Raw genomic sequence first — 18,293 nt, forward strand, 5'->3', positions numbered from 1 at the left:
GATTGAGTGACAACGGAAACAGCATCATTTCTGTGTTTATCGCCACCATTTAAAGCGGAATATTAGAATATATTTGAACAGTGTTACATAAAGTTTTATCATTTAAATCTGAAAAGAAAGAAAATAGAACAATTATTCAGAAATTTCATATTCTAACAAATAATTTTTAGATAAAAACACCGATCAGCCGATCGCAACAATTCGGAAGTGTTTTCAAGCTTCTCGCTTCCGTTTTGCTAGAAGGGGTGGACACGAGTCTAGCGTCGAGTCGCGTCGTAATCATCAATGAATTACGATGCCTGCTGAATGACACCCAGCGATAAAATCGCAACACGATCGGAAACGCTGAGCAGACATAGCGAGGTGCATTCTTTCCTACCAATTCTACTCCAGCGTAACTATCTCGCTCACGAAACATAGAAATACCGCCCATTTAGAATATAGCGTAAAAAAAAAAATGCTTGTTGCACAGGAAACCTAACAAACCACTGCCTTGCTCAATTTATTCCTTATTAATCACACCGGATCATTTGCCGAAAGGGAGGCCGGATCTAATTCAATAGCTTGTGTGCTAATCAAAATAACGTCAATCACTTGCTAGCATCGACATGATCATCCCACCGGGAAAAGCAAAACAAACTCGCCCGGAGTAAAAACAAAAAACAACAAACACCGTGGATGTTCTACCAGAATCAAATGCACACATTTCGTTCTATTTTATCACTAAACACATGTCCCATTTCTGTTGTAGGTGGCAGACGTTTTATCATGCAACTGTACTTCGTACAGGGAAACCTTTATGCACTAGAACCCACACTCACCGGCCAGAAATGTCGATCTGCTCCTTCAGCGGTCGAAACGAAAACCTTTTTGCCTCTAAAAACACCGACGAAGACGAAACCGAAAAGAGAGCAAAGCACGTCCGTACGACTCGAGCGGTAAGTCAGTAATGAATGAAATGAATGAACGCACGAGATGCTCTAGTGGGACTGGCCCGTGTTTTCATACACGTACGCGCGTACATATGTGGGTCCGATATACAAGTGTGGTGTTTGATTATTTTTGTTTTTTCATACGAATATATTTGTGATTAATTTCAAGTAAGTAAAGAAATTGCCAAAAATGTAAAAAAAAAGATTAGTTGAAGCTCGATTATTATTTCCTACGATTTTTTCCTTATTTTGAAATATAATTTATAGCATTCTGTTTTTGTTTCAATGAGAATTCCTATAAATTGTTTGATTGTTCTAAATTATACGTTAAGGTATTGCTTTTCGTTTCACCATTTAACGTATGTTGTATAATAATAATGGAAATCAAAGGTCAAATAGTTTCAAATAGTCAAAAATTTCAAACCGAACGATCGTTTAACGTTTTCCTAGCATCTGAAAGCATTCATTTCGTAGTAAAACGCATAAGCTACCATAGGAATGAAAAATATTTTGACCATATTCTCCCTCCGTTTTTCCCACTGTCTGAGATCGTTCAAACAGCATGCACGAAAGGAGCCGAGATCAGCACGAACACGCTTCGTGTTTCTTTCTTTTTTTCGTTTTGCTTCTATTTCTTTTCGATCGAAATTCACTCATTCTACGTTTTGTCATGTGTATGCTGCAGCTGGAGCAATAGTAGTATTAATTCTCACCAGATTAGATCAGATTAATAAATTAATTTCTTTGGAAGATTTGGGAGATAAGCATAAATACTGATTGAGTGATTCATTCATCTTTTTTCACAATTGCTTTGTTTTAGTTATTATTATTGTTGATACCACGTTCTCTAGAGCTTCAGTCAGATAAAGAAGGTTCATTTCTGTTTCACATTTAGAAAAGATTAAGCTTGATAATCATAACTATTTAACGAGTTTTGTTATCACCATTTCGACCCAATTCAGCAATATTAAACGCAACATAATGAAGTGTGTTAAAATGAGCAATGACAAGGCTTACAATGATATACCGTCACACTATAGAATTGCAGAAAAAAACCTATTAACGAACCATGAAACGCTTTACATTCCTCTAACCTACTTGCTAAGCTTATCGGAATGTTACGGTAGCGATACTAATTAGATTTAAGATTGTTCAACTTAGTCGCTTATCGGAACGGCAATACTTTTTTGTCATATTTCCTTATCGCTTCTTAGAATTATGTTTTTGAACATAACGATACATACGCCGACAGTTGGCAAAGTGTAATGAGTTGGCTTATCAATAACACATTAATGTTGAAAAGGTAACACTTTGCGATATGTAATAAATATTTGTTGTCTTTAGTAAATAATAGCTAGTCTTATGAAACACAGCATGACTGATCGCCGCCATTCAATGGAGACGCCTCGTGTCTCAAACGCTACATCAACGCACACCGTACCCGTGGTGCTTATCATTTTAACATTTGCATAATCTTATCGACCGATCGTCTAAACCACCCATGAAACGATAAACAAACATCAAGCTTGAGTCGTCTGTTCTCGTCGCATACCGGACGGGCGGGAGCATCGTGGAGCGCAAATCACTGCAATCGATTAGCAGCTCGTTTTCGCGACGGTCTCCAAAAGGACATTGCAGCAAAACTTGTCCACCCCGACGCCTTTGATGAGGAACTCTCCCCACCAAACAAACCCAAACACATACACACAATAGAGCAGCAGTACATACAGGAGCAACAACGGAATATAAGGGTGGAAAGAAGACGAATCATTGCTGGCCACGGACGCCCTTGTCTGGTGTCAGTCTGGAACCGGGCAGGAGATTATTAAATCAAATCACCATTAATCTACATTTCCCCTTTGGTGTGGAGGGTTGACCGAAGGGCGGCAGCTGTGGCAAGCGGGCCAGAAAAGAAAGAAGCGAGCACATAGAACAGAAAAATGACGGCGACGACTTCGCCGACGACGACGCCAACCACCAAAGACTGATGACAGGACACACCGAAAGATGTGGACTCTCACAACCGGTGTGCGGTGTCTTTGTCAGTTCGTTTAAATATCTCGCCACGCCAAGATCGGCCACCGATCGTGTGCGGCTTTTATGCAAGACCGTGTGTGTTTTTTGTTGCTTCCTTTTTTTGCATTTTGCATTTGCAAAATACATAAAATCTTGTCCACATTTCTGCGTTCCCTTATTACCCATCAGCACCGGAAGGGAAGGGCCACTGGTTGCGGTTTTGATCGTACGGTTCGTTTGCGCGTGTGCGTCCCCATACTGCAGGACTGGGCGCTGCATATAAACTTTTCTACCAACCTGTGGTTTTTGGTTGGTCCCTGTTGATTGACCATTGGAGAGGCTAGTCGAGAAAGATTCCATTTTTTACTCTGTAACACCGCAAACCACACACACAACAATCGGATCGATGACAGCTGATGACGAATCAAAAGAGGATCTTCTAAATCTATTTTTCATCTCCATATTTCAATACACTAAGTCCAGTACTACGGCACGATATCTACGCTCACCCTCAAGCTCAACTCCTGCAACGCACGATCACCGCTGGCGATCATGGCTACTGACGGATGTTGAGAATTATTCAATGAAGCCAGCAGCAACCGCCTTTGATTTAATCCCATCCAATCTCAACCTGCTGTTAACTGTCGATTTGCTGGCGACAAACATAACATACCGCGCAGTCCCTCAGTCCGCAAAGACTCCTGCTGCACGGAGCACTCTGATCGTCACCCTGTTGTGTTGGAGTTCTTTATATTTTTCGCGAACGCGACTCCGTTGGAGAATCTCCGCTGGGTGCATACGGGTAAGCGTGTTGAGGCGTTGACAATACACGTTACGGTACAATTGTTCACTTAATGTTGGCGGTAACATGACGCCGTAGATTGGAAGGCGTGGAAGGTCTACGGCTACTTCCACTTTAGGTGAAAATATACATATGTAAGCAGATTCAGATTTATGAAGACTAGAAGAGATATTTTGGGGCATCTTTTGAGGCAGACACGGCAGAACCGAGGTTGTGAGGACTGATTATCTAACTTAGTATTATAAACAAGTCTAGTCGTTAAGCCAAAAAGTAGAGATGATATTTAACTCCTTTTTTAATCCCTCTTATCAAGAAATAGACCACGCGAAAGACACATTCAAAATTGCTCCAATTATGGCAAATAAATAAAATATCTTGAGGCACCTCTTCATCACGATCAAGCCCTGGTAGCTCCAATAGATCATTTCTCTAGCTCGTGGGCATTGTATGAATTCATGTCGTGTGCACTCTACACCCTACAAAGCCATCTGCTTTTGGCGCTATAACTCTTGTCACGTGTGGTGCCCTGAAGCTTCACCGCTCAACAATGTTACTACTATTACACCGGGTTACGGGTGTCGTTACTTAGTTTCATGTTTGATTTGTTGGCGTTTTTTGCGTGTGTTCTTGCAATTGCTTTATGGTTTATGATTTACATCCCACCAGCGCGTCACCCTCCAACGTATGACACGCGTTACTCTTTAGCACCTTCTTCGGGAAAGGAAACTGTGAATTAAGCTTCCTACGCCTTCCGCTAACGTGTCGATTGGAAGTCTTCGTCGGGAGTAACAAACAGTGGTAGAAATTGGAAGGGAATAGATGGCTAACAGAAGCATCACCAATTTACTCAATACATCCCGTCATATGGTCTACTTGTCTAATTTTTTATTTTAAAATGAAGCTCCTTTGAAGTACAATAGGTAACTAAAAGCTATTCTTGCTTTATCTGCCTATTCTTCCTACTATACCTTCAAGTACTTCATAGATCGTAACAAAGCACTAGTTTATTGCTACTTTCGGATTGCATTCGGTAAGTTATTACTATTTTGCATGGGACTGTTTTATTTTCCCGGGGCCATTTGTCTGCCGTAGCAAATGTCCTTCCCACGCGCCGAAAGCACACGCGAATCCACGAAATATAACACTTACTCGCCATCCAGTTCCAGTTGCCACGAGGTGGACGGGTGGCCGAACAAGAGACCAGGGGTGGGTACTTGAGGTGAATTTATGTATGACCGCAACCGCTTCACATCGGGTCATATGGTGGTGGTACGGTCAGGAGGATACTGGTGGCGATCGTGAATGAAGTTTTCCCCTGGAATGGGCTTCTATGAATGAATTTGTGACAGGAAGCAGAACAGTCCACTCCATGAGTATGGTTAAACTAATGCCGTTAAACTGACTTGTTTTGGAGAAGGAGCGGCTGTCAGCTGTACCCTTTCGAATCTTTTTGGTGGGATTGTAGTAATACCACCTGTACCTTTACCGCGGTCAAATGATGGTGGGAGGCATCTTGATCGCCCATTGAGGACTACTTTCGCGAACGGGGATTACGTACTGCTTGAGTCATCGATGTTGCCGATACGGAAATGGGTTATTCTACACATATCTCATGTTGAACATTTCTTTTAAATGTTAAGCTGAGTATTTACCATTTTGTTTAATGGTAAAAACTCACCTTTTTTCACTCGCTCTCTCTGTCAACATTCAAAAAAGATCACACCATCATTAAATGGAAAAAAAAATTTGTAAAGCGTAATTCGCAAACAACATGTAGATTAGCTCAATAACGGCCACCGCTGGCAAACGTAGAGCAAATTTAAAATTTCACACCAAACATGTGGTATAGTTTTTTCACCGGAGCGCAATACTGCCATTTCATCGAAACGTCGAGCATCGTGCCGAGAGAGCCGAAGCATGACAGCCGCGTGTAGCCATGATAAATGTTTGCCGTTTGACAAATTCCATTTTAATTCCCAGTTTTCTAGTTTAATTTCACTTGTACCAACTGCAAAATTAGTCAAACATTCACTAAAGGCACGCTTTTGCTTTGCTAAATATTTCGAACAACCAAATCGGTGGTTGTAATCAGCGGACTATCGATCTGTGCGGGCTGCATCATTTGACACTACATGACAGTTTGTGCTATGACATGAAAATTTCTATATCGCTTGCGATATTTTATTTATTTGGAATGTTTATCAGTAAAACATTAGCATGAACTTTTATTCTATGTTTTAAATCTTTTTATCCACTGATATAATGAATATTCAAGGGGTAATTAACAACAACATCGTATTATCGTGTGCTGAACGTACCCGTTCAACCACGTTTGACGTTCAATCGCAAACGTCGCTTTAGCTGTCAATACCGTCCGCAGCACGTCGGCCTGGATTCTTCACCCGTACTTCAGTCGAACAACTTTGATTGAAACGCTTTCATCGAACGAACGTGTACAATAAATAAAAGTTGAACGCAGTGGCGAATTATTCCGAAACCGTAAGCTACAGCAATACTTCCATCGGCGTACTTTGTTCGCCGACCGTGACACGGGTCCCCCCAAGTGGCTGATTATTGCGTGCGTGCGTGTGAGTGTGTGTGTTTATGAAGGAGCAGCATATTTCCCTCTTATCCCGGATACCGTATCAAGCGAAATCGGTTCGCCGTCGCCCTGAACGTTTTCCCATCATCTCTATCGGTGTGTGCTTTGTGTGTGACCGCAGCGAAGAATATTGTGTGTAGATTTGGCCGTGCTCACAAGGGGCTGTTTTTTTCCAACATTATCCTCCTCGTCGTTTGCCCTCGCTGCTCACCTACAGCACCGTTTCCGCATCGGCTCGATAGCGCTGGTTGAAGGAATGTGGCTGTGTGTAAAAGGAACTGATTTTCCTACAACCGGAAGGTGGGCATCTCTGTTTGCCGGATGGTATCGCTCTGTTTCGATTGGGAGAACGCAGATAAGAACAAAACCTCCCCTCAGGCGGCCGTACCATCTTCTGCTTGTCCACAACCAGCGTGATTCCTACGAAGGGCAGAGACAATCAATGCCACTGGTGTAGAATGGAGAACAGAACATAAGAGCACGGTGGCAGCAGTCAGCAAAGGGCGGATAAATCAATCGCATTGACCAGTGTGTATGTGTGTATGCGTGCGTGTGCCTGTCTCTTCTACCGATCCGGATGCAATTCTTCGTAGAGGAAGAGGCCCCGATTTTGATTTGTATGTTGCATGACGGTGCATGAAAAAGGTGCTCCTGGGAACGACACTGGTGCGCGCCTGCTCGCATCCATGCTGTAGGTACGCTGTGTGTGCGTGTGTCCCTTGTTATACGTATACATGTGTGTATGTGTGCGCGGTGGTAGCGTGTCCTTATGAAGAAGGAGCGAACATTTTCCAGCTTCTCGTACGTAAAAATGGGCCTGCTACGGTTGCTTCTTCTCGTATCGCAGCTACCTGCCTGTAGAGAGGAGAGATTGCTTCGATGCATGGTAACCATGTGCAACCACACACACGTACGTACGGCTGCGTAGTCGTCAGATGCAGCTACAGTGCAGCAGCAGTATCCCCGTGCGGCAGCCTTCCGCTGGGAAACCCTTTCCTTGGTTAAAGCAAGCAGAAAGAGAGAAAAACGAGCTGTGCTCCGCTGATGGATTGTTTATTGACGGAAATGGAAACATCGGGATGCAGCTGTCGGGCGATGTACGGCGCAGCCGAGACACGGGCACTAGGCAGGGACATGTTGGGAAAGGTTCGGTTTGGGGAGTTTTTTTTTTGTCCATTCTTTCCTACCCATTGCCAAAGGGCAGACATGTGTGCGTGTGCGTCGTCGCTGTCATCGTCGTCTGGCTGGCTGGTTGGCTGGTTGGCGAGAAAACTCCCAAATCGGCAGACAGAATTTTCCCATTGCTATATAGCGAGCAAAACGAGAGAAAAAAAGAGGAACAACACGCTACTTAAGAAAGTGTTTTGGGCTGTGCAATTTCACTTGCACGATTATAAGGGAGAAGAAGTACAGCGAAGTTATCGTTAGGGGATTTGCTCTAGTGGGTGTGACGAACGTAAAAGCATTTACATTTCTTCCGATGTCCTAAACACCGGCATAGAATTAGCGATGTAAAGGGTTTTTTCTGAGGGAAATTGGGTTATTTCGTTTTATTTTCCTTTCAGAAAATAAAATTGTCTAATTGTTAGGCCGGGCCGGTGGTACTGCGACAACGGCGCCTATCTTCACACGACTGGACCGGAGTTCAAATCACATCCGGACCGTTCCCTCGTAGTGAGAACTGTCCAACTACGTAGTATGAGCAAGTCTAGTAAGTCATTCGATGGCTAGCGTGATCTAGAAGGTCGTTAAATCAAGAAGGATTGTTGAATTGTCGGTAGCATAACACGATAGGACCGGTATGAAATCCCATCCGGGGAAAGACTATTCGGCAAAGTTCTCCCTATGTTCTGTAAAGCCAAAGAAAATTAAAGCATTAAAGTAACCCTGTTAATGACTAATTTGTTTGCTAATATGTTAACGAGAGTTCCAATTTTTCCATCCAATGGTTACTTAATGAAGTAACTACAGTTTAGAACAGTTTACTGCTCGCCTGTGCGGTGCGGAAAGGTTTGCTTATGTCCTGTTGCCGGTAGCAACAGCCACCCCGCTTTACCAGAGGATTACACCACACCCGAACAGATTGTTGAAAAAACAACAACAAAAAAACAAAAAACCCTTTATCCCTTTAACTTTGACATCATTTTCCTTCTCGTCCACTGTTGAATGAGGACAGAGACCGCGAAGGGCGTCGGTTTATTTTAATGGCCCCTTTGAGCATATACCGAGCAAACAAAAAAAAAGTGGACGTTAGTTATTTTTGTAATGTTTATGTTCGCTGTACTGTGTAAACTCCCATGGTCCCACTAACAACCCCCTCCTCCCAACTAGTGGCCAGTTTGTGGCCAGTTAGCCGTACGATGCTAGCTCATAGTGCGCAAAAAGTATATCTTCTCTTGGTGTGTGCCTCTAAGCACACCCTCACGTCGTCTTAGTGGACCACCTCACCCCGCACACGTGTGCCACCCCCTCCCCCCCCCCCCGTCTGGCCACTTACATATGGCTGCGAGCACGTTGTTTCTTGGCTTGGTGTGGTACAGTGACGACGTGCCTGCCACCCGAAAATGCTGCGTTCGAAATGTCTCGCTAGAATTTTATACACGGAGCGTTGTGTGTTTCCTTTCCTTCTATTTGTTTCTCTGCCGTGAAACCGTGCTGCACCACAGTGGGGACACGGTTTTCGTTTCAATCGATCCCGGGTAGCAGTGCGATGGTGGTAGCAATAGTGGATGCCCGCTGCCAAACTGCTTGTTAAATCAATGGATTTCTGACTGCCTTTTGCTTGCCGTTTTTTTTTTTGCGCGCGTGTAGAATCACCCATGGTATATGTCTTACCCGCAAGGCAAGGTTCTTACATATCCTGCAAGGCAACAGCAGCAACAACAGCAGCTGGTAACGTGAATGTTGTGTGTCGAGCTTTTTCTTCCTTTTTAGGGGTGAGCATGAAGTACCGCGGTGCGATAAAGAACAAAACCACATCGACATCGAAACTCCCCAAAACGATCGTACCGAGTTCGCTACTCATATCGATGAGCCCCGACCACCGGGTACCCACCATACCCCTTCGGAGGAACCTGCACTAACCTGCTCTAGATGCAAAAGCAAACCAGGGAGAAGGAAACATGATCGTTCCTGTGCTCCGGTGTCGCGCACCGAGCCGGGGGTGGGGATGGTGGTTGCACGCGGACCTCCTCCAGTGAGCAACTCCTTCGTGTGAATGCGTTCCGAACGCGATCCTACCCGGCAAAGGCGCGCACACGACGATGCCACTCTCTCTCCCACACGGGGTGGATGGGATCCTTCGCCAGCAACCGCGGCCGACCCCCTTTCAACTGATCGACCACCATAAGCCCGGAAAGGCAGTCAGGCCAGACAGCACCAGCAACACACATATAACCTTGGGATTCTGTTTCTCTCTCTTTATTAGTGAATTAATTTCCTTATATTAAATAGGCGAAACGAGCAGCAAAGCAAAGCCCGCGACTACGACAGTGGTTCGCGCTGCAAAAGATCCGCGAACTCCGCGGTGCGTGTGAGTGAGATGGTAGGGGGGTTCGGTGTTCGGTCGGTGGTAAAAGCATCAGTTTTCGACCCGACGAAGAAGAGCATTGAGAGGCACCATGAGATATCCCCACTGTTGGACGATCATCATCCGCGGAGCGCGCGCACGCTTCCTCCGGAACCGTTTTACTTCTTCTTCTCGGCCCAGTTGTTGGCGGGAGCGCAAAGCAAAAAAAAGCAGCCGCTTCTCCACCATCTGCCAAAAACGGAGAAACGACCACCACACACACAGACACATCCCGTTCCCGTTGTGGTGCTTCTTGTACAGCGGCATTACGGAAAAGTACGTGAGCGCGAGGAGCAGAAGGATCACCCGAAAGGAAAAGCCGGGAAAGGAGGAAGGTTTGGCCCGCACAAATCGTGGAAAAGCAATCGACACAGCAGTGTAGTGTGGCGTGGTAACACAACAGCACCACACAGCCGAAACCGAAAAATTATCTCCCATTGCCCGCGATGATGCGTGATTCTTTCTCGGTTCGCGCGGTTTGCCGAAATTCGCAAAAACCCCTAATGCCTCCCAACCATTCCGGATGACGGTGTATGGAGTTGGGGTAGTTGGCATAGGTTGATTTTTCTCTTTTTGCTGGGAAAAGAGTAAACCTAGAGAGGCAGAAGAAAAAAAAATTGCACAAAACATCAACGACAACTAGATCATCTAGACTAGTTCGGGTGGTTGGTTGTGTGGGACGTTACCCTTCCTTCGTAACCTATTTCGGATTTCGTTGGACCTGCCGAGGTCATGGTGGTCATCTAATGGCTTACGAGACTTTGCTGATACCACGTAGTTGGATAGCCAGTCATCACCAGCGGGAACATTGGAGGAGAAGACTCTGAGAAATGAAAAATTATAGAAAGTCGTATTGATCAAGGTACCTTCACCTGGCTGCCACCTGAATCCCGCTGGTGATGGTCACTTTTTCAATGTTGCAGATGTTGCTTCTTAGGCCCCTTCTTCGATTCTTGTCACCCCTAAAGAATGTTCAATAAATCCTCCCTCGAGTCCGGTTCTAGAATTGCTGCTCCACAAATGATTCATCGATGAGATCTCTCCATCATCCCACCCTACTTCTCGTTCAATGCAATTGTGATCATACTAAAACCGATCCTTTCTTTAATCACAGTTAACATAACATAGCAAGTTGCTCCACCTGTCTCTGTGTGTGTTTGTGTCTGTAGATGTGCGCCCGTGTTAAAATACCGGAAAGCGAAGGAGAATAGTGAAGAAACAAAAAAATTCTTCTGTGTCACACAAAAGATACTTATCTCGCGAGCAGCATTTTCAAGGCCATCTAGCGTACGCGGCTACTCCTCCGAACGTGTATTATCATCTTCTGGTCTCCGCCCGTTCTGTCGTGAAAGTACACCAGACAACGGAAAGTGCTGCTAACGTTAGTGGCTGAGCAATCGAGGCCGATTCAGTGGTAAAAAAGCGAGCAGGAGAGTTTTGCGAAGGCAAAAATCGAGTAATCGGCGGCAACCTGACAAAGTGTTTTGTTGCGTGTGCATCTTCGGTTTTCGCTCCCACCAATCCCTCCCCCAGGGCTGTAGCAAAAGTCGTCAAAAGTGCTCCACTGCTACTGTGTGCGTGCGTGCGTATATATATGCGAGTGCAATAGTAGGAGAAGAAAAAAAAATAAATAAATAGTTCTCCAACTCCCTTCCCTCCCTCCCGCCCTCCGTGTGCCTCTGCGTGCAAATCTACCCCCTTAACCGCGTTACAGTGTGTCCAGTGGAAGTGTTCGTGTGTCTACGCGTGTGTGTTTGAGAGGGTGCATTTTTCTCCATTTTTTACCATACCTTCTCGCCGATTTGCACTTCTGCAATATCACCCCACACCATTTTCCCAACCAGAGTGGGTGGCTCCGTGCATGTGTGTGTGTGCGAGAGTGTGTTTGTTTGTCCAGATTTTGTTTAATTAAGAAGAGCCGTCGTGGTGGTATCCCGCGCTTTCCGTTCCGCGTGGGGCTAAAATCCGTGCATCCGTGCACACGATCGCGATCGTGTGCCAGAAGAAGAAGGCAGAAGATCCAGTGCGTGCAGAAAAACCGTGTTACCCGCAAGCAAAAGTGTGCTCGCGCGAGTGTGTGTGTTTCCAGTAGGTAAATCGGTGGATAATCTTCACTTAACTCTCAATGGAAGCGTGCTGCTTGAGAACAGAAGCTCATATAGGGTAAGTCGAGTTAAATTAAATATTCTCCTCCACTCGTGTCTTTCTTAGTCCAAGATCCTGGTCTTTCTGTTTGGACGCATCAACGTTATCACCCGAAGTTGATTTGGTCCTACCGAGCTAGAGTTGACGGGCTGTGGGTCGTCCGGTGCCCAGGACATGAATTCTTCTTCTTCTTGGTCTGATCAGAGCTGCACTCGTCCTTATGACACGGCCAGGTCGCGAATCCACTTCAAAGAAACGTGGTCTAGGGCTTCATTCCTCGATCCATGGCTGCATCCGATCTCTGCCAGGTTCGACTCCACCTTAGCTAGCCAACAAGTTCACTGCGCTCTACTGACGTCCTTCCTGGCGGGGCATGAGTCCGGCATCCTCTACGCACCGGAATCTGACGAGCGATGTAATACTTCTGTTCGACTGAGGCGAAAAATGCTTCTGAGTATAAATAGCAGTACTAAATACAACTACGACTAGACAAATATTTTAGAGTTCCACCTACGTATTTCGCTATAAATGTTTTAATTTGAGAAACTTCCTCAGATTGAAATGCCCGTTGTTATCCACATCGTTCTTGATACTTGACCTAAACGAGTTCAATAAAAGAAGACAAGAGAAGTCCTCAGACACTACGTGATCGCAAAGGGTTTGAAGAATTTCAATTAATACAAATCAAAGTATTTAAACTATCTCTCAGGCCCCATAAAATCCCATCAACCGGCAATGTTCGATTTTATTACTCACACGAAATGGGTTATCGTGTCGCTGTTGATAAGATAACCCCGAAAGCAGCCCAAACCTCCCCCCCTCCCCCCCCCCTCCCCCCTGTAATAGTGCATAAAACAAACACAGCTTAAAGCATAAAGAAGTCCCACGATAAGTGGGTGCATATGTGACTCACATGCTTTACCAAGAAGCTATTGCTACTTTGCAGGCGGCCGGCATAACAGGAAGCGATGATAAAACGCATTCCTCCCCCTTTATCAATTATTTCAACACTTATTTAAACCTTTGCCACTGGGTCGTCTGGGTATGGAGGAGGAAGTTGCAAAACCGAAACACATTTGTTTTGCGTAACTCTTGGGGGACAGTTTTTCCTAATGAACATTTCTTCAATCTAGTGCCAATCATTTGAATAAGTTATAGAGAGTTTTGGTTGCAAATTTGAAGCACCGACTCATAATTTATGTCAATTAATTTGTCGCCAGTTAATTATTAATCGGTAAACGAAACCGGCCACACTGACCCCCCCGATACACACGTCGCCGATGCTATACGCCTCATAGAGCACGAGCTCCAAGTGGTTGTAAAATGTTAACGATCGATATAACCTGATTCCGGATGGGCATATAACCCGCTAGACTTTCGGAAGGCATTAGATGAGTGGTCCACATCACACACAAGCACTGATCGAGTTTCAAATTCCACAAAGAACATATTGGTGGGGTGGTCTACCTAGTCTACTTTTTTGGGTTTCATTTACCGAAGAACGGCGGATGCTGTGCGCTTTTTTTATACTTGATTTTTCAACTTCCTGGCCTGACCACATCCATTTTGAGAAGAGAGATGTAGTTCAGTTGTAGTTCGCAGGTGATTTCGCCTTCTCATCTTGTGCGCATTTCGCCATTTCCTTAGAAGAATGCGGGGCACGTATTGCAAAAATGGTCCAAAATTCTGGTGGAACAGGTCTGCGTCCGACCGAGAGAGAGAGAGAGAGAGAGAGAGAGAGAGAGAGAGAGAGAGACGTGTATGCACGCCGCGAGATCTGTTGTTTGTTAGATGAGCAATCTTGTGTTTCTTCTTCCCGCTTTTCCAATGCCTCTCATCACCCGCATCTCATCACTGATCCATTCGTATTATGCTTCAGTTTGCTTCATTGCCATTGCTGCAGTAGTGGAGTGGTTGTTGGCACAGCAAACACAAAAGTCTGGTTGTATGAGAGTGGAAGGTATGTTTTGGGCAAAAATTCCAGGAAGACCTGGAATCCACACAAAAAGTCTTATAGCTGGGGTGGAGGTGGAAAACTGGAATGGAAAATTTCCAAAAGTTGCAAAATAATTTGCAAATGCGCTAGAGACATGAAGAGAGTAGCAAGCGTGGGAAAGGAAATGGATGAAATAGCCGAAGAATGGAGCGAATGGATTTGGGAAGTGTATCGAAGAGAAATTTGAGGACCCCTAGCTTCATAGTTGTGATTTTAATTTTTGGAAGAAATGGTCGTATTGGTCTTACATAAGCCTGGATACTTATATAAGTTGTTCTTGCAGGCCTATGCATGATTACTTACACAGTTGCAATAAAGAGTTCCAATGTCTAGTAACGGTTAAGGGAAGGCTTAAGGGTTTTTGTTCCAACATGTCATTACATATTCATGGTACAGCATCAGTTCGATAAGCATCTCGGCGAAACAATTACACAACCCTGTATCATCCCAAAGTGAATAATGGAATAAGAGTGCAAAACGTGAAGTCCATTTGCCTTTGACACCATCTACACTTCCAACAAGAAACAAAAAATCGGCCTAAAAATCTCTTCCAGACCAATCTCATTTTGCGTTGCAGATCTGGCCTCTTATGGAGTGCTGGATGTTTCGTTTTTTTTTTACTTCTGTTCCTACTTCTGCTCACCACTATCCATTTTGCACTTCGAGAAGAGAATTTTTCGCGAAATTAGATGATTAAGCAAAAAGTTCCAAGCGGAGCAGAATTCTGCCCTCCAGCAGTGCTTGCCGCTGATGATGATGGCACCTGTAGCCAATCGTTGTCTTTCGCACTACTTGCTTAGCATCGGTATCGTTTTTTTCCTTGCATCGTCGTCTTGTGGATACGTTTGTTAACATATCATATTGATCGCTAAAGGGGGGGGGTTCCATGAAATTGGTGTTTGAGGACTTAAAGCGAAGAGAAAAAAAAACTGAGCGGACACTAACGATGATGTTAAAGTGAATGGAAACAAATTTCACGTTGAGTATGCAAAACATTTTTGTACCACAACACCGATAGATTGAGGATTCAACAAAGAAAAAACTAGTTATAAAATTTTAAAAGAAAGATCGGAAGTACAACAGATGCACAGACAGAACGAGAGAATTAAAGAGAGTAAAGAAAGTCGATCCGTAGTCAAGAACATCGGAGTCGATTCCGGACTCGTTGGAGCAGCATCTTTGGTAGGTCTTCCCCCAGAAGTCAGAACTCTGCGACTCGTCCGATGGAGCCTTACCGATGTTGCTATTGATTCACCTACAATAGCCAAGCATTCTGAACCGATAAAAAAGCGTTCTAGTGGGTTGCGTTCATTACCGGTTCAAACTACAACAGGCATTTGCGCGATTCTGCCCACCTTGCTAATTACTTGATCAACAAATAAACGTATCGCGCTAAACACCGGAACAACCGATGCGTGTGAAAGAAGCCTGGGTGCTTGTACTGGAATTTGATGCACAAATCGTAAGCGCTTTGTTTGTGAGAGAACCCTGAAGGGTGAGGGAAGTCTATTTGTTGCAAATGCATAGTTTACCGGCATGTTGCGGAAGTGTGGAATAGCTCAGCAACACATGTCGATAGAACCTGGAAGCTTCTTGGTATGGATGATCCAAGGTTACGGGGCAGAAAAGTTGAAAAGAATTTTAACAGGATCTTGGTATCAGACATTGTTCAACAAGAAACATTTTCGAAGCAATTAGAGTACTATCCTGATACAACCTCCGGGCTTTAGTCAACCATCAGAGTCAATTAACGTGACCCTCAGTTAGAATTCTCATAGAGCTACCTTTTTTTTTTTTTATCGATTGTGATATTGATTTCACTGCTCTCTGCTACTACTACAACGGGTTCACCTTGCCGTCGTCTACTGTGTACTGTTGACTTTAACTTTTAACAATATCTCTTGGCTATTCCTGCCTGAAATTGTACTCTATATGCTCCATGTAAACCCGTAACTGATGCGACTGATGAGACCTGAAGCATCAGCAAAGTATCTGTAAACTTCGCGTCACTGGCAATTGTGTGACAAATGTGACGATGGGACCTACTCCAATCCAATGTATCCACACTCTACGCGGCCACTCTAGGAGAGTGAAGAAACATTTGAATCGTACGTTCTCGTACGTTGTTTGGTCAATGTCCGTTGATTGATTTCCGCATCACGACAGCGACACACGACCACCGACCGAAGGAGGCAGTGGATGATAATTAATTTACCAAGCTCTTGCTTCACCTTTTTTTCCTTCTCCTTAGCGTGCGGTGTCACTAGTAGTGTCGCTCGGTGAATTCCTCCCTGGAGTGGATGCGATATGAAAGAGAGATTTTGTGGTGCATACGCAGAGGGCGGATGCCGTTTTGTGTCCGCATTAGGTTTCCTGTTGAAGTATGCGATCAGTGTTGATGCCTCTATTTTCTCTGTCTTTTTTTTTCTAGCATTTATGAAATCGATACACGTGCATCCACCCTCCCCATCCTGTGGAGGGGGTCGTGTGTATTGTTTTACATCGTACTAGAGACTTGCTTTTTTTTGCCTCCCCCAGGTTCTTCCACATGTCCATTTGAAGTAGCATATTAACCCTCAACATATGGGACGTGATTTTTTCGCTGATGAGTAGCAACTATTGGGGAGGGATGGTGGTTAACTAAAGCGCGTGTCATCCGTTCCTTTTTTTGTTGTTTTAATAGAATTGTTAAGCTTCTACTACTCGGTCGTTAATATCGGAAAAGAAGAACGGTAAAGAATGCGACCCTCCAGCGTAACAGGGGGAGGAGATACAAGCCACGCGTTCCGGTGGGTAATTGTGTGGGACCATTTGGGTATGCAAAAACTTAATCCGTAATCGTACCCGTTTTATCTTCTTTCATTGCTTGGTTGTGTGATTCATATTTTCGAACTCGTCTGCCAACATTTGGACCTCAGTAAGTCAGCGTAGTAAGCAAAACGCTTCTAACGTATCAGCTGTCATCCTCTGTAAAGTAAATAAATTGTGCTGAATTAACATCGGCCGGGGACAGGTGGAATACGCGGTAAAAGGGTCTCAAACACAGACACACACAAAAAGTTTGTGTCATGGTCTGGCTGGCTTCTGGTGGTTTTTGCTGAGGTCCTTACCGTTTGCTTCCTAAGTAAACTTTTCTTTGGTTGATTAAAGTTTTGCTTTCGTGTATCGTATTGCGGGTGGTTCTGACAAAACAACTACTTCTACCGTTGTTCTGCTTTCCGTGGTTAATTATTCATTTTGATGTAGGAGGGAGGTTTCTTTTCCACTCCTTTTTTTCCACTTCGTTTTTGTGTTGATTAATATTCGTAAAATATTCATTCCACACCGTTCAAAGTCGTGCAAGTAATATCAATATTTCGTAACCCCCGATTGAAGTGAATCGGTTGCGTACGGAACTTTGCCTAATTTGTGTCCCCATTTCAAGGATTTTTTCAAAGATTGTCCTGAGAAGTAATTGATAATTATCAATTAATCCTACTAAAATGAAACAACTGCCACTAAACCGCCACACGACCATAAGGCGGGAGCTCTTAATTTACTTCGTCTCCCTCAGCCAATGCATCATGCATCACGTTCAATCAACCAACCGCTTGTACTATATTAAAATGTAAAACCCCATTATTAGCTGGCGTCCACCAGGTTTGTTGCGACCCGATGATTCATCGCACTCCAACGTTTACAGCTGGCTCACCGAGGAGGGCGGCTTCACCTATATAAGCATGTTGGCATGATTCGCGGCTAGTCGACGTCGCGCCATACTCCGCACGAACACGACAAAAAAAGAGCGGTACGAAAGTGCAAATATGCGTCATCCTGCTTTGAATAATTCGCTAACAAACCACATGTACCCACAGGGGGGGGGGCTATGTTATAATATGCTTACGCGTGTGTGTGTGCGTGGTCTACGTCTCACCACCTAAGAGACGACCTTGAAATACACTCTTGCACATGCGGAGACGTCTTCGTTTTCCGCAAGCCTGTCTCTTCTCGAAACACGTGACACACACCACAGTCTCCACGAAGGACGAACGGTTGTGCCGAAGGGCTAGTAGAAGGATCGCTCACATTATTACGTCACACGTAGTCGTCGCTAGCTCAAAAAAAAAAAGGAAAACCAGAAAGCGAATGATAGGAAAATTCTTAACACCGAGCTAATCACGTGTCGGTCCTCGGGTTCGGTCCCTGTGTTCTTGTGGGGTTGGGAAGAATGGCGCTCTAATTCTATTTGGCCC

General features: G+C 44.6%; 2 protein-coding genes across 3 annotated transcripts in view; one reads left to right on the forward strand and one right to left on the reverse strand.

Annotated features, from left to right (window-relative positions):
* The window catches only part of LOC126563828 (nuclear pore complex protein Nup154), a 505,032-nt gene that overhangs the window by 434,730 nt on the left and 52,009 nt on the right, over positions 1–18,293 (reverse strand). The window lies entirely within an intron of this gene.
* LOC126564209 (nuclear receptor-binding protein) overlaps positions 11,852–18,293 on the forward strand; it is a 41,939-nt gene continuing 35,497 nt past the window's right edge. The window contains exon 1 of the mRNA XM_050221189.1: positions 11,852–12,083. The gene's annotated coding sequence lies outside the window, so the exon portion shown is untranslated. The remainder of the gene's footprint in view (positions 12,084–18,293) is intronic.

Source organism: Anopheles maculipalpis, chromosome 3RL, assembly GCF_943734695.1.
Source record: "Anopheles maculipalpis chromosome 3RL, idAnoMacuDA_375_x, whole genome shotgun sequence".
Classification (NCBI taxonomy): Eukaryota; Metazoa; Arthropoda; class Insecta; order Diptera; family Culicidae; genus Anopheles; species Anopheles maculipalpis.